Source organism: Chiloscyllium plagiosum, unplaced genomic scaffold (genome assembly GCF_037043375.1).
Source record: "Chiloscyllium plagiosum isolate Xiang-an unplaced genomic scaffold, Cpla_swu_hap1 HiC_scaffold_4, whole genome shotgun sequence".
Lineage (NCBI taxonomy): Eukaryota > Metazoa > Chordata > Chondrichthyes > Orectolobiformes > Hemiscylliidae > Chiloscyllium > Chiloscyllium plagiosum.
The window spans coordinates 96,032,630-96,049,917 of NW_028270142.1; positions in this window are offsets into that span (position 1 = coordinate 96,032,630).

Below are 17,288 nucleotides of genomic sequence, written 5' to 3' on the forward strand. Positions count from 1 at the left end.
GAAACAAATTTACATGAAGTCAAGCCATTTTGCCTCCTACTATCCTGTGTGCCTGAGCAGTATATTAAATCTGCAATGAATTATTTTTCCATAATAATGAATCATTAAAGTTGAATTTTCACCCAATCTTTGTTTATTGAATCGGACTCCTTTATATTACATCTGAGTACATTTGTGATCCAAAGAGCTGCCAGTGGAGTGTTCCGTCTTCAAAGATTTATTTTAATTTCATTTAGGACTTTATTGATATTTGAAGAAAGATTTATGTGACTTCTTTCCAGGACTAATTTTAATATTTGCGTTCATCGTTAATTATGGCTACCAGTGCATTCATTCATACTATTTTGCAGCGGAAGAAAAAAACAGTCATTAATTTCTCCAGCCATGAATATCACCACTAGCATATGCTGCCAAGCACCATGGAATAAATTGGCTTAGTTTTCATTCCGCAGTCATACAGTATCATGATTTATAACGGCCGTGATTGACAAGGTTTGTTTGTCTTTATTTCAATTCGAGCAAATGTCAAGTACTGTAGTGGCGGGATGGTTTTTATTCTGAGGCACCTGTCAGGTTTATGCCAGGGTACATGATAACAGCAGTGCCTTCTCACACAGCTAGGGACTGTCAGCAGTGCTGTGCAGAGCAGTCACGAATCAGTGCATGTCCGTGGATGCGTGAACTGTTTACAAAGACAGAAGTCTGATATGACAGCAGGTGCGGGTGTGGATGCAAACTGAACATATATTATGAGAAACAGACTGAGAATCCTTTGGAAAAAGAAAAATCAAGGTCAAGTCTTTTTTACCCTTTAATATATTAATGTTTTTTATTTCAAATGAAGGCACATTATAATCATATGAACCTTTGCATAATGAAATTCTAACTTGTTTTCAAAGTATTTCATCACCTTATCATGAAAAAAAAGGTCTTTTGAGATCAGCCAAATGCATTGTTCGATATAAAATATTTTTTTCCCTGTTTATCCCAACAGAGGCAGTTTTCTAACAACTTCAACCAATGAGTATGACATAGATCTATATGTATTCACTGTATATGAACGTGTATTTATTAAGTAGCAGATTGAACTTAAATAAATTCATTCCATCTGGTCCCTCATCTAGCAGCCCATCTGAGAATTGGCAAAACTTGTTTAATCAAGAGCTTTAAGCTTGAATTACACAAAACCTAGAGATTCAACACCGTCCAGCTTCTAGGTAGAAATCCAAGCATTCAGCTGTCGAAGTTACAAGTAATCCTCTAGAATTCTGTTTGAAGATATTCAGCATTAGCATACATCTTCTAAATTGTTTGAAGCTGACACTTTTATGGAAAATTAAACTCCGTGGAGAATTGTGTAGAAACAAAGATTAATTTATCATACGCAGAATGCTGAAGAGTTGAAAGGTTTATGCCAGTGCAATATTTTTAACTGATTACTAAATCTGGCTAAATTGGATCCATAAAACACTTGGGATCAGTTATCACAGATCAGATTTACTGTGATAAATGAATTTATTTGTATTACATTCCAGAATGCGCATCAAATAAATGATATAGGTTTTTACAAAAGGGAAAGTCAATTCACACGGAAATCTGAAATAAATACAGAAAGTGTTGCAAATGCAAAAGCAATCTGGCAGACCTGCAACAAACATTGAAGACCTTTCATCAGAATTCCCTTTTTATCTGTTGTATATTTCACTGAAATAAAAATACTAAGTCACTGTGAATAGCTGATGTTGAACTCCATATTCAAGGGTATTTGATGTTCTCAAAGAAAAGGTAATAAAATAAAAGGTGATGGAGTAGCTTTGTAAATAAAGTAAGGTGTCCGTGCAGTGGTGAGTGGTGATGTTGGTGCAATAATTCATGATGTCAGTTTGAGTGGAAATAAGGAATAGAAAGAAAATTATTTCAAGGCTGGGAGATGTCTGTAGGCATTGGAGAGTTGCCTCACTAATGGACATACTATAAATTGGGAAATAATAGTAGCATATAACAAAGGGACTATAATTCTCACACATGATTTAATTTACATATTGCCTGGACAAATCAGGGTAAAATGGAAGACTAATTTAGTGTGCATCAGATATTGTCTCTTAGAGCTGAACCAACCTGGGAACAGGTAATTTTAGATCTAATATTGTTTAATGAGTTGGATTTCATATTAACAATGATCCAGGAGGTAGCATCATAACATGGCAGAATTTCAAAATTAATTTGAGGGAGAGAAAAAAAACCCAGTGTCCTCAACAAGACTGTCCTGCAATTCAGCAAGATCATAACTAATTTTCCCCAGGCCTCAATTCCTCTTCTGTGCCATCTCAACATAACTGTCAACTCCCCAATGTTTCAAAAATCTATCTACATTCTTTTTAAATATTTTCCCTGATCTAGTCTTCACAACTCTCTGAGGTAGAGAATTCCAGACATTCTGGAATCAACCTATGACATGTGATAATAAGACTGTTGTTGTGTTGCTATAGTCTTACCAGGCCATAGGGGTTGCTGTCTCATTCGAGAGAGAGAAGCAACTGGTGGTGATTTAACCTGATGTCCACTAAGCCTCAGGCAAGGGAAGATGTTGAGAAGGAGAGTCCTTCATGGTAACCTCAAACCAGTGATGGGAATTGAACCCACATTGTTGGCATCACAAACCAACGGTCCAGCCAGCTGAACTAAACTGATTCCTTAATAAGCCTAAGTGTAGGTCAGAATAAGTTGGTCAAGTTACATCACAATAGGATCAGGGTGATGGGGTGGATAAAAGACATGGAAGAACATAATCAATCTCTAAATCCGGCTCTGAACTCGATGTTGAGTCCTAGAAGCTGCAGGTATTACCAAACAGAAAATGAGCTGTTGTTCAGAGCTTTGCTGGAACACTGCAGTAAGCCTGCAACAGAAATATCAGCAAGGGAACATGATAATGAAATGGCAGGCAAGTGGAGGTTTGTGGTCAGTTTTATGATAGAATGTAGGTGTTTTACAAAGCAGGTACCAAGTCTGCATTTCGTACAGGACACCGCATTGAGAAATGCAAATACAGGAGACTAGATTGGATGAAGTGCAAGTAAATTTCTGTTTCACCTGTAAGATATATCTGGGGCATATCAGGTGTGCCAGAGGGAATGGTTTCTGTGGAATGCTGACAAGGGAGGGGAGGGGATTATGTGTCTAATTGTGGTGTCCCACTGCTGGAAACAGAAATGGTGGCTTATAATCCTTTGGACATGGAGGTGGGTGGGGTGGTAAGTGAGAACCAGGGGACCTTATTGCTGTTGTGGGTTGGAAGGGGTGGGGGCAGAAACATAGGAAATGAATCAGAGAAGGCTGATTGCCCTGTCAACCACAGTGGTAGGGAATCCGCAGCTGAGGAAGAAGGTGGGCATTTCTGAGGCCTCCTGTGGAAGGTGAGATCATCAGAAGCAATGTGACGGCGATAGAGAAACTGAGAGAATGGAATGGAATGGAGTCTTCACAAGAAGCTGGGTGTGAGGATGTATAGTCCAGATGACCTGTGGGCATTGGTGGATTTATAATGGATATTGGTGGCCAGCCTATCCCCAGAAATGAAAACAGAGATGCTGAAGAAAGGAATGAAGAATCAGAGATGGACCAGATAAAGGTGACAGTGGGGTGTAAATTGGAAGCAAAAGAGATAATTTTTTTCCAATTCTGGATGAGACAGGGGAGCAGCACTGATGATGTCATGTAAATGTTATTAGGTTGGTTGCCCATTAGTACCTCCACATTCCTGTATGAGCAGTCCTTCTTTTCTTCAGCCAAACCCAGTCTTTGCTTTTCAAAGGGAATGAGGAGCTCGATATCTGCCAACGACACTGTCCAGGTTTGCCAGGTTTACACTTCGTGGCCCGATTATACAACTACATGAATATACCCAATAGAAGCAAGAGTAAACCATTCAACTTGCTCCATCATTTGAATATTTTGTGATTGCAACCTCATTTCCATATTCCCTGATTTTCCCATGTCCTGATAACCTGTCACCCACTTTCTTAACAAGAATCTATCTACCTCTGCCTTAAAAATATTCAATGACTCTGCTTCTACCACCTTTTCAGAAAGAGAATGAAAAAAAGGACTCAAATTTCTGAGAGAAAGAAAATGTTTGCCTCATATCTGATTTAAATAGTTACCCATAATTTTTAAACAGTGACTTCTAGCTCAAGATTTTCCCAGAAGTCAAAACATCCTGTATATTTCTGATGAAGGGCTTATGCCCGAAACATCGACTCTCCTGCTCCTCAGATGCTGCCTGACCGACTGTGCTTTTCCAGCGTCAAACTTTTTAGACTCTGATCTCCAGCATCTGCAGTCCTCACTTTATCCTGTATGCATCTACTCTATCAATTTTTACCCAGATCTTAACTGTTTCAATCAAGTGCCCTCTTACTCTTCTAAATGCCAATGGATACAGGCATAGCATGCCCAAACTTTCATTATGAGAGAATACACCCATTCCTGATATTAAGTTCTGAGCTGCCTCCAATCCATTTTACATCCTTCCTTAAATAAGGTAACCACTATTGCTCAATAATGTTGTACTCCAGTCTCCCTGGTACCCAGTATACCTGTATACTTACTTATTCAATTTCTCACCATATAATGAATTGCCATGTATGAATTGCCATGTTTTATTGCCATGTATGAATGTGCCATTTTGAATGGTTTAAAAGTAATAAAAACAAGCAAATAACTTAAAGAGAGACCATAACCCTTCTACTAGTGCCAGATCCAAGCAATGTTGAAGTTGTCATTCCTCAGCAGCCATCTTTCACTGCTGGGCCTACCTCGCTAACGTCGCCTCTCCCAGTGTAGCAGCAGGTGCCAGGTCCTGTATCTGCCCCTCTGCCAGACACCTCGTCGATACAGCTGCTAGGGTGCTGCTCTGTGCTCACCAGCTGCCCTGCCATCACTGCCAATGTCCTGCCCTGGATCAGTAGCTGCCAACTCCATGCTCCAGTCCCCGGTGAAGCCACCTTCCTACTGGCTTCTGCCTTCCTCGCCAATGCCGCCACGACTGAGTTCTACCCAGAGGTAAATAGAAACAAAACTTACATAGAAAGAAACAAGGAAAAAAGAAAAGACAATAAAAAGGTGGATGGAGTAGACAAGCCCCAGGCTCAGGACATTGCTTACTCTGCCACCACCATTCTATTAGTTTTCCTAATTACCTACTATACCTGCTTATTAACCTTCAGTAATTCATGCAGGAAGAAATTCAGATCCTTCTGTAACTCAGAGCACTACAACCTCTCAACTACTTCAATAGTTTGTTTCTTTTTAATCCTTCCTGCTAAAATGGACAAGTTTCCAATTTCCCATGATCTATCTATTTGTAGCATCTTTGCCCACGCAATTAACCTCTCCGAATCTTTTTCTAGCCTCCCTATATCTTTATAATGTACTTTCTGATCTAATAAACTCATAGCTGTTCAGAGCACAGAAGGAGACCATTTGGCCCACCATGTCTGCACCCATCAATAAGGATCTGACTACACTAATCCTAGACTCTTAAATCCTGGAAGCTCTGGTAATGCAAATGAATGCCTAAATACTGCTTAATTATAATAAGAATGTTTAATTCAACTAGTGATTCAGGTGAGTTTTAGGTTCCCACCATCCTCTGAATGAAAATAATTTCTCCTCATTTTCCTCTTAACATTCTACCTTTTATTTTAAATCTATGTTCTTTTGTTATTAACTGTTCTACTAAGAGAAGCTGTGCCTACCAATCACTCTATTTTTGTCCCTCAATATCTTGTAAACTTCTATGAGGTCCCCTTTCAACCTTCACTTCTCCAATGAAAACAATACCAGCCAATCCAATATTTCTTCATAGCTCAGACCCTCCACTCCAGCCAGCATCCTGCTGGGAAATCTCCTCTGTTTCGTCTCTAGCCAAATCACGTCTTTCTGATAATGTGATGGCCCATAGTTCTCCAGTTGTGGCCTAACCAGTGTTTTATATGATATTAGCTTAACCTTCTTTCTCTTGTATTCTGTGCCTCAGCTAATAAAGGCAAGTATCACATTGTAGGGAATCTAATCATAACACCGTCACTATTTTATCTAGCTTCCCAGGTACCTTCTGTGGGATCTGTGGGTATGCATAACAAGGTCGCCTGATCTTTGATACTTTCCAGGGTGCTGTCATTCATTGTGTCATTCTTGTCTTATTAACCTTCCCCAAACCTTTTCCAGGTTCCATTCGTCACAGCTCTGACCACCTGTTGATACCCTCCTGCTGTGCATCCTCCTCACAATTTACCAACCTACCAATTATTGTCTTATCCATGAATGTCTTAATAATAAATACTACAGTTAAATCTAAATCCTTAATATATATCTTAAATATCAAGGCCCCTAGCACTGAAACTTATGGAATTCCACTGGAAACAGACTTTCAGTTGCATGAACATACCTCTACCATCACCCTTTGCTTCCTACATCTCAGCCAATAATGAATCTAACATGCCACTTTGCCTTAGATCCCATGAGCTCTCATTTTGTTCAGCAGTCTGTCATGAGGGACCATGTCAAAAGCCTTGCTGTACACCATATCAAATGCATTACCTTCATTAACAACCCCAGTTACCTTCTCAGAAAATTCAATCGAATTTCTCAAACACAATCTTCTTATAACAAGTCCATGCAGATGAGTCTTGATTAGTCAGTGTGTCTCCAAACTGGAGATATATTCTGAAGCTCAGGATTCTTTCTCATAACTTCCCTACCACCTGTCTTTATGTTATCAGCCAATTTGGCACCCATATTTTCAATCATTTAGACTGTAAACAATTGAAGGACTCAGCATCAATTCGGGTGGCACCCCTACTTGCCTAGGCCAGCTCTGATTACACATCCCTAATTGCCAAGGTGCCAATTTAGAGTCATTCACATTGCTGAGGGTCTAAGATCTATGCCAGGTAAATATGGCAGATTTCATTCTCTAAAGGATATTAGTGATCAGCTGGGTTTTTTACAACAGTCAACAATGGCTACATAAATGCCATTAGGCTAGGCTTTATTCCAGATTTTTATTGAATTCAAATATCAACATCTATCACTGGGGATTCAAAACCATGTCCCCAGAATATTAAGCAGGGCTTATGGATTACTCATCCATGATTATTGTGGCTATACCACTGCCTCCCTTAAATGGTTCCAGTCCATGAGCCTTGGTGAGAAATATGTGGAATGGATGAGTTAGACTGACACTGAGGGTGTGAAATAAAAGCGTGAAGATGGTGGTAATTACCTTTGTGGATCACAGCCAACCTTCTTTCTACAATGCTGGGTGTCCCATTTCTCTTGGATGTCTGGGTGTGTTGATATGTTGTCCTTTGGGATCAACAGGGAAATGTCCTCTCCAGCAAATAGTCAGATTCTTGTCCAGGAAGCAGGGAGCAAGTTTGCCTCACCTCGGGCACATTTTTAAAGCATGGGGTTGGGTTCGACGGTGTGAGGGGCAGTTGTTAGCTTGCAGTGTCTGAGGTTCTGTGCAGTTCAGACTTTAAATATGACACCAGAGGCATGAGAGCTGTAAGCCACCACTTCTGTCTCTCTAGCCACATGATTCCCCGTGAAATGTGCCCAACAATTCGCTTGCATATTTGTGAGGGGGAAAATGTGTAACATTGTGTGAGAAAATTCATCCCAACCCCATGATACACTATATGCCATGAAACTCACTTCCCACTCCACTTTAATTGCAGATGAGATAATTCAGCCCTTGTCTTTGAACTACTGTCGGTCAATAACTTGTTTGTAATTAAGCACAATTTATGATTATAAATTTTAATGTTTCATGTAGGTCCTGAAATGAAAATAGTTAGTTCAGCTTCAGTTGTCTTCTAGAAACAAGATCTGCTCTGCAAATAGCTCAGAATGAACTCATACATAATAAAATCAGAGAATCATAGAATTATTAAATTCAAAAACAAAGGAACATTCAGTTGTGGGCCTCAGATATAATAAAAAGTCCATGTGGGTGAATTTTGTCAAAGTATCTCAGTTAAATTTGTGAGCTGATAATGCCTCTGCTCTTTCCAATAACATTAGACAATTTCCATCTTCTGCAGCTAATAGCCTGTAATATAGATCACATTTCCATTGATCAAACACAGCATGCATAATGACATGGGTTAATTTAATCATTGTTCAATCCTACATGAAGGCTAGGAAATAGGAATACTTATTAAAGACGTCTAATCATGGATTGATAAAAGATTTAAATCAAATTCGGCAAAGGGCCAGTTGGTAATCATGAAATATCCTGCAGCTTTATGAGCTATTTATCTTTGTCTCCGTAGCTTAAAGTTCAGTATTTTCTTGTATTCAATTTTGTTTTACTAATTCTGATTTTTCTAAAAAGAAGTATGAATCAGATTTAATCATGAAAGTGAGCTTGGGCATATATGTCACTCAGAATTTGATGATTCACAGTTTTAATCATTCTATTGAGCAAAATTATACATATAATCTCTCTCATCTTCATTAGAGTCAGAAGGAGGGCAGCATTTGATTATTTATGCTTTATCAACACATTAGTTTGCCAAAGGACTATATTTTCCTTTCTTGTGTCTAACAGGATAAAAGTGAATGGCTCTGATTATGTACTCATCTTATCCATGCGAATACTATTGCTTTGGTCCTGCATAAATCTCTAGCAAATGGGCTGGCTTTGGATTTAACTGCATTGTCAACTCATTCAATTAAATTGTTGGGCTCCTAGTGGACACATATAACTCAGAGTGAATGTTGAACCACCAAGGTTTGTGGTTCAAATGTTGCCCAATGCTATCACTTCTGAAAGGATTGTTGAATGGCCTTGATATGTCCTGCTACCAAAGAGACATCAAAGTTATTCAAGCAATAGTCCTGTTATGAGAGTCACAGCAAGACAAAAGTCTTTCTATCTTCCAAAAAAAATGTTTTTGGATTTGAAGTTGGTGTTACCTTTCAAAGGTGAATTTACAGACTGGGACTCTTATCCAGAAAAAAAGATATCTGAGGAGTTACTTGAACGAGGTCTTTAAGATCATGAAACGATGTTGCCAAACTAGGGGTATAAGTTTAATTTCTCCTGTTAGATCCAGGAGAAATTCCAGAGAATGGTTAGAATTTGAAACTTGCAATTGCAATTTATTGTTGAGATGAACAGCTTTCCTATTAGGAGGAAGCTAGAGAAAGGAATATAACACATCAGTGTCTGGGCTAGATAAATCACACATGATGGCTGCTGAATTAGATACTTCAGTGACTTATTCCTCATTTCAACATATGTCATTTTGCTAGGAGCTTAGACAAAAAGAATGCACCTACTCAGTGCTAGTGAACATAGACCACAGCAGGCATCACCTAAAGCTACAATGCTTATATCCTTATGTTAACTGAAAGGTTTGGGGCAATAGTTTATTTGTCTAACAATGTTAAGGAAAAGAATTCAAATTCCCCTAATTAGTTGTTAATGGTTTAGTTTAATTGTGAAACATCAAAGTTCTCCATAATTGTCTTCACCTAAGTTGCTTCTTCTACAAAAAGTTGATAAGTGTGGTGCTGGAAAAGCACAGCAGGCCAGGCAGCATCCAAGGAGCAGGAGAATCGACATTTCGGGCCTTCTTCAAATTGGAATATAAGCCCTTCTTCAGGAATTTACCACTGGTTCAGTTTATCACTGGTTCAAACATGGACAGTGGTTCAATGGTTGCACTGCTGCCTAACAGGGCCAGGGACCTGGGTTTGACTCCACTCTCTCAGGCACCCATCTGAGTAGAGATTGCACATTCTCCCTGTGTCTGTGTGGGTTTCTTTCAGGTACTCTGGTTTCTTCCCATAGTGCAAGGATGTGCAGGTTAGATGGATCAGCTATGCTAAATTGTCCAGGGATGTGCAGGGTAGGTGGATTAGCCATGAGAAATGCAGGGTTACAGGGATGGAGTAGGGGATGGGTCTGCAGGGGCTACGCTTCAAAGGGTCAGGATCCGACAGACCAAGTGACTCTTTTTTTTTACTACTTCAACCCTGGGGAGATTCTATGAAACACGGAGAATGCTGGGTAAACTCAGCTTGGCTGGCAGAATCTGTGAAGAGGAACAGAGTTAATGTTTTGAGTCTGGTAGAACACTTCTTTCAGATGGTGCCAGACTCTAAACATTAACTCTATTTCTCTTCACAGATGCTGCCAGACCTGTGTTTGTTTTGACATAGCTAGATAATTTTCCACATTGTTGGGTACATGCTGGAGGTGTAGCTGTACTGGAACAGCTTGATTAGGACTGAGGCACCTTCTGGAGCATTTGTCTTGGCTACTATTATTGCAATGTTGTCAGGACTCTTCACCTATTCAGTATCCAATGCTTCGAGCCATTACCTGATATCATGTGGAGCAAATTGAATTAGCCAAAGGCTGGCATCTGTGTTGTTGGGGACCTTTGGAAGAGACCGAGATGGACCATCCATTCAGCATTTTTGGCTGAAGATTGTGGCAAATGCTTCAGCTTTGTCTTTTGCAATGAAGTACTGGTCTCTCCTTTCCAAAGGATGGGGATGTGTGTGAAGGTTTCTTCTCCCATGAGTTTTTAAATTATCCACCACCATTCATGTTAAATGTGGCAGGACTGCAGAGTATGGATCTACTCTATTAGTTGTTGAATTACTTAGCTCTGTCGATTACATATTGTTTAGCTTGCAAGTAGCCTGTGTTGTAGCTTAACTAGGTTGACATCTCGTTTTTAGATATGACTTAGTTGCTGCTCCTGGTATTCCATCCTGCTCTCTTCATTTATCAAGGGTTGATCCCCTGGCTTGATGGTAATTATAGAGTGGGTAATGCTGGGCCATGAGGTTGCAGGTTGTGTTGGTATATAATTCTGCTGCTGATCAACAGCGTCTTGTAGACATCCTGGCTTGAGTTGCCTGATCTATTCGAAGTCTGTCCCATTTAGTACAGTGTCACAAAACATATTGTAATGTATTCTCAGTTTGAAGATGGGACTTGGTCTTCAAAAGGACTGTGTTGTAGTCACTCTTACTGGTACTGTCATGGACAGATGCATCTCTGGCAGGTAGGTGGAAAGGATGAGGTCAAGCATGTTTTTCCTCCTTGTTTATTCCCTTCAACTGCCCCAGAACCAGACAATAATCTTTATTTTTCATGAAGGACATGGTGATTAGTGGTGCTGCTGAGCTATTCTTGATGATAATTACTGAAGTCTCCCAGAGTACATACTGTGCCCTTGACACCCCCAATACTTATTCCAAGTGCTGTTAAACATGAAGGAATTCCAATTCATTAGCTAAAGGGTGGTGGCGGTACCTGGTAATCTGCAGGAGATTTCCTTGTTCATGCTTGATCTAATGTCATGAGACTGCCTGGCATCTGGAGTCAATGTTGACCACTCCCTCCTGACTGTATACCTCTGTTCTGACATTTTTTGCTGGGTTTGCCTTGTAAGTCAGACAAGGCATACCTAGGGAGAGTGGTGGCATTGTCTGGAACATTGTGTGTAAAGAATTACTCTTTCAGTATGACGATGTCAGGCTGTTGGTTGACTGGTCTGCAGGACAGCTCTCTCAATTTTGGCACAAGCCCCCAAATGTTGGTGAGGATGAATTTGCAAGGTTTAGAGGGCTGGGTATGTTGTTATCATTTTCAGTGTGTAAGCCAATGTCGGTTTTTTGACACTTCACAGTGATTTTGGTCTGATACAATTGGGTGGTTTACCTGGCCATTTCAAAGGACAGTTAAGAGTCAATTACATTGCTGTAGGTCTGAAACCACATGTAGACCAGTCTAGCTAGGGATGACAATTTTCCTTCTGCAGTGTATTAACTCTTTGCCACCCCTACAATATTGTATAAGTGTTGTTTGGGGTGGTTCACTGCGCTAATCCTCCTTTGATTGCGCTTGTTCTTGGATCTATGTAGTAGTTAGTGGGAGAGTATACCTCACAATAGAGTACTTGCAGCAGCGCACAGTTTGTAGATGGCAAGGGAGTATGATTACACGATAGCAGTAGGTACAACTACAGTTTCTCAAGCCTAATGCCTATGACCTTAACGAAACTGGAACAGATCCATCTGCTCCTTGTTAAAACTAAAATTGAATTCTCTGTCTCCACTCACAGTGTGTGACATAAGTAGAAATGATGCAGCCATTATTATATGAATATTAACCCCTTCAGACTGTTACTTCATACAACACCATGTTTCTGTCCTCATCAGTGTAAATATGGTCATTGCCCTCTCTAGCTCTAGAATTTATAGTCTTTATATTCTTCAAAAGTGATTTCAAAGTGATTAAAAGTTATATTCCAATTTGGCAATATTCAAATACTGGGACGATGGAACAAACTGAATATGAAATGATTGTCTCACTTTAAAATAGGCACACATGCAAAGCTGATTTTGTGCAATTAAAGTGAATATATCAACAACAAAGTGTGTGAGCCAGACTAAAGTATTAATGAGCAGCTTATTTTGAGTCTCTGATCATTGCAGTAGCTATCAGATCTTCAACAGTTCACAAACTGGTATGCAATCAAGCCATTTAATCCTTTTTGAAATGCTAAATCCAAATCCACAAGCAATTCTAAAACATTCTGCTATTTTGTTGTGATAATTTAGGGAAGTTAAATAAATTACCTTGCAGATCTCTGGGTAGATTTGTCTATTTTGGTGTTTGCATATACTGTATCTAAGCTCAGTCTTCCAAATTAGAGCGCCATTTCTTAAAATTAAAATGCGTTTTTAGTAAATGGGTGAATTTTTTCAAGGTAAGTGGAGGTGAGTTTGAATCTACTCAAGAATTAAAATCTCCTAAAGTTGATATTGGACTGGAATCTCAACATCATCATGCCAACATGTTATCACAGACCACTGGAGCAGTGAGGATTTGAGCCTGGACCACCTCACTCAGTTGTAGGGACACTACCTCTGCAGCACAAGGATCCTTAGCAACATCTTCCTTTATTTTGGTGTTTTCAATCAAATTGTTTAGACATCACAAAACACTTCCAGAGTAGGTGAGAATTGAACCGAGGCCTCCTAGGCCAGAGGTAGGGACACTTCCACTGTGTCCGAATAGTCCTGCCAGAATTTTATCTTCACCAGAAGGGATTAAAGACATCTGTCATGTATTTCAGAACAATCATATAGGTCATTAAGAATGATTTTAATCCTCTAATCTGGATATAACACTCAAGGTGCCTGTTTCCCAAACGTTAGTGACCTGACAGGGAAATCTTTCACCAGTTACACTGAAGTCTTCTAGTCAGGCTTGGCAATTGATTACTATTTAATGTCCTTCCTTCTCAGTACTAATTCCAGCCTTGAGTTACTGTCTGTGTGGAGTCTGCACACTCTTCCTGTGTCTGCATGGATTTTGTCTGGGTGCTCCAGTTTCCTTCCACAGTCCAAAGGTGTGCAGGTTAGGCAGATTGGCCATGCTAAACTGCCCATTGTGTCCAGGGTTGTGTGGGCTAGGTGGATTATTCATGGGAAATGCAGAGATAGGGTGGGGGGGGGGGGGGGGGCGGCGGTGGAGGTGGTTGTGGATGGGATGCTCCTCAGACGGTTGGTGTAGATTTGATGGGCCACACTGCAGGGATTCCATGATTCTCTTGGTAAGTAATCACTGTTTGACAGAGAAATCCCAATAAACAAACAATCAACTTTCCTAACATGCCTGTGCAGTCTCCTGGAACAAGACCTCCTTCCTAGTAAAGGTGCCAGGCACACAATGCCAGTAGCCATTATGATGCTGGACATGGTTTGCTTCTCTACTTTCACCTATGTTCTTCTGTCAGGAAATAAGCAAAGAGTTGTCGATGTTAGTAATGGATTTTGTAGGGAGGAAGAAAGGACAATATTTGTGAGTGGTGACTGCTGGTCATGACTGCAAGAAGACAATGGGGCTGAAGGTGAATGTAAATGCTACTCTGATAATTTTACATTTGTTGGCTAGGTCAGTATTTGTTGTCCAGCGGGCAGTTCAGACGCACCAACATTGTGCACTGTAGGTCAAATCAGATAAAGGGTAATAGTGAACCAAATGCTTTATTTTAGTCAATTGACAGTGGTTACATGGTCACTCACCTTCTTAGACTAGTTTTTTTTCAAACTCAAGGATTTATGATTAATTTAACTAGTTTCGTAATGGGATTCAAACCCATACCTCCAGAATATTAGCCTGAGTTTCTGATTGCTAGTCCTGTGACATAACCACCGCACTACCACCTCTATAGTTGTTGAAATACAATGTGATATATCTGGAGTGACAGGAATAGTTAGAGTCACATGTGTACTATCCTGAGGAGTGCTGTGCAGATGAACGCAGGGCAAGTCAGAACGTAGGCCATGTATCTGAAAAGTGTTATCCTGTCCTGCTGTAGGCTTGGGTCTTTCTGCTGCATTTTCTCTCAGTTGGAATGACCACACTCCCGCTGTTAACTTGCTTTGTTACTGGCATCCACACCTACTAGTTAAAGCCACTGACCTCTTCCTTTCATCCATGGGAGAGCTTGCCTCACTGCAGTTCACCAGAACATTCAGCATGATCTCCAACTAAGATTGAGAGACCTGAGTGGGAGGAAAAAGGGGAAGATGCTCAGCCTCAAAAATCCTTATTACTCATGCCCTGCAGAGAGGTGCCACATAGACATATAGAATCATAGGATCCCTACAAGTTCACACCGACCCTCTGAAGGGTAACCCACCCAAACCCATTCCTCTGCCCTATTATCCTATATTTACCCCTGACTAATGTACCTAACCTACACATCCTTGAACGCTATGGCTAATTTAGCATGGCCGGCTTACCTAGCCTACACGGGGAGACTCTACACAGACAGTCGCCTGAGGCTGGAATCACACCTGGGTCCCTGGCACAGTGAGACAGCAGTGCTAACCACTGAGCCTCTGTGCCACCCACATATGCAAAGAGTTTCTCATTTCTCAGTAAAAATTGAAAAAAAAACCAAAAAAAAATGCTGTAAATCAGAAACAAAAACAGAAATTGTTGGAAAAGCTCAGCTGGTCTGGCAGAATTTGTGAGGAGATTCTGAGGAAGGGTCACCCGACCCAAAACATTAACTTTGATTTCTCTCCACAAATGCTGCCAGACCTGCCTAGCTGTTACCGCAATTTCTGTTCTTATTTCTCAGATAGTTGTGGAGGCAGTTTGAATGCACGATAGGGTGCTATGAGGCAAGAAAGCAGGGGCAGTGGGATTAGTTTTAGCATGCTCTAGAAAGGATATGCCATGTGTTAAATGTTATTTTTGTGTAGTGTGCCCCTCATGATTTGCTCACCTATAAAGCAGAATTTATCTAACACATTACATTATTAATTCAATTTGTGTTTTATATATACGGCTTCATTGTCCCTCTATGAATAGCTGTATTTTATCCTGCCTCACTTTCTAGATTTGAGACATTTTTTGGTAACATTTGATATTAAGTCTAAAATCTTGTCATGATGTTGTCTTTTCATATAGTAGTGAATACATCAAATGTTCAATTAAAATGGACACTTTCTAAAAACTAAACTTTTTTTTGATCTGGGTTTCAAGCTTGAAGGACCAAGGGCCAATTGAAGGAATGAGTAGGAAAAGGCAAGATAAATCAAGCAGTGAAGGAGACAAAAGTTTAGATTTTAAAAGTCAACCATCCCTCGTGATTTGATTACTCTTTGTGGAATCCAAAATTGCTTTGGACAGCATGGCTGATTCTCAAAATGCAGCTTCCAGCATGAAGCTTTTCCCATTAGGATCACACAATGAAAAATCACAGACTGTCTCCCCATGATATCCCACCCAATTGAAGTTAATTGTTGGAAAATTGAGAGGACTAAACCTGGGGTTTCTCAAAACGCAGTACTCTTAGAAATTCACAGCTGGATGCAACAAAAAGGATTGTTCCTTATGTCTTTTCTTGCATTTAATTTCTTCATCAAGAAGCAGATTTGACATTTGTATTTGCCAATGTGAATGCACCTGATGCTTGATAATCAGAAACTCAATTTGCAATGGCACACAACTGTGTGCATTCAATTTTATGAGGTCACCTTATTATACATGCCCCGAGATGTAAATTGAAATCAATATGTGGAGTGGTGGGTGAAAAAAAGTATTTACAAGCCTTGGACAATTGAAGATATAAGAGACAACATAAAATTGAAAGAAAGGGCGTAGAAAAATGCAAAACAAAAGCACAGATCCTGCTGAATGAGCAAGATATAATCACCAGTAAAAGGCCACAAAGCAGTTATAAGACCTAGTAATAGAGATTACGAAAGGAAACTTGTCAGGAACATCAAAATCAATAAGAAGAAACTTTACAGTTATGTAAAGAGAAAGTGGGTGGTCAGGAATAATGTTGGCCCATAAAAACTGAAAGTGGGATATTGCCAAGGACTATGGGGAAATGGCAGACATGTTGAATAAATGTTTTGCCTCAGTACTCGCAGGAGGAAAGGAATATAGCTTGTGAGCCATCTTGAAGAAATTAATTGTGGATCAGGGACAGGGAGTGAATAAAATTGACTGAAATAAAATCTTGGTCATGAGGAAATCAATGGAACTAAGGAGTGACAAATCCCCAGGACCTATTGGTTTCCATCTGAAGGTGTTAAAAGAAGTAAAGGATTACACTGTAGATGCCATACTATAAGCTCTCTTGGCACATGTCCCTCTGCTTTATAAGATGTGTGACAGAGGAAAACCGGGGAATCATAGACCAATTACCCCTACATAGATGGATATTGTTGGAGTCTATACAGAAGGGCAACCTTTTCAGTTAATTTTTCAGTTATCAGGGACAGCCAGCATGGATTCACGACAGATAGGTCATGTCTGACAAAGCCCACTGAACGTTTGAAGATGTGACCAAGGTAGTGGACAGGGAAATGTTTATAGATACAAAACAGAAATTGGTAGAAAAGCTCAGCAGGTCTGGTAGTGTTAGAGCCCAAACAGAGACAGAAGAACAATTGTACAGACAAAGGAGTTGATAATGATCTGGCTGGGCAGGTGAATGGTTATTAATGGAGACTGTTAGTGGCTGTAATGGTAGATTATATGATAACAAGGCCTGATGTGTGTGGTAGGGGGTTAATAAATGGGGCAAGTCAGGCCCTAAAATTATTGAACTCCATATTGAATCTAGGGGGTTGCAGGGTCCCCACGCAAAAAATGAGCTGCTCCAGCTTGCACAGAGCTTCACTGGAGCACTGCAGGAAGACTGAGACAGAGATGTTGG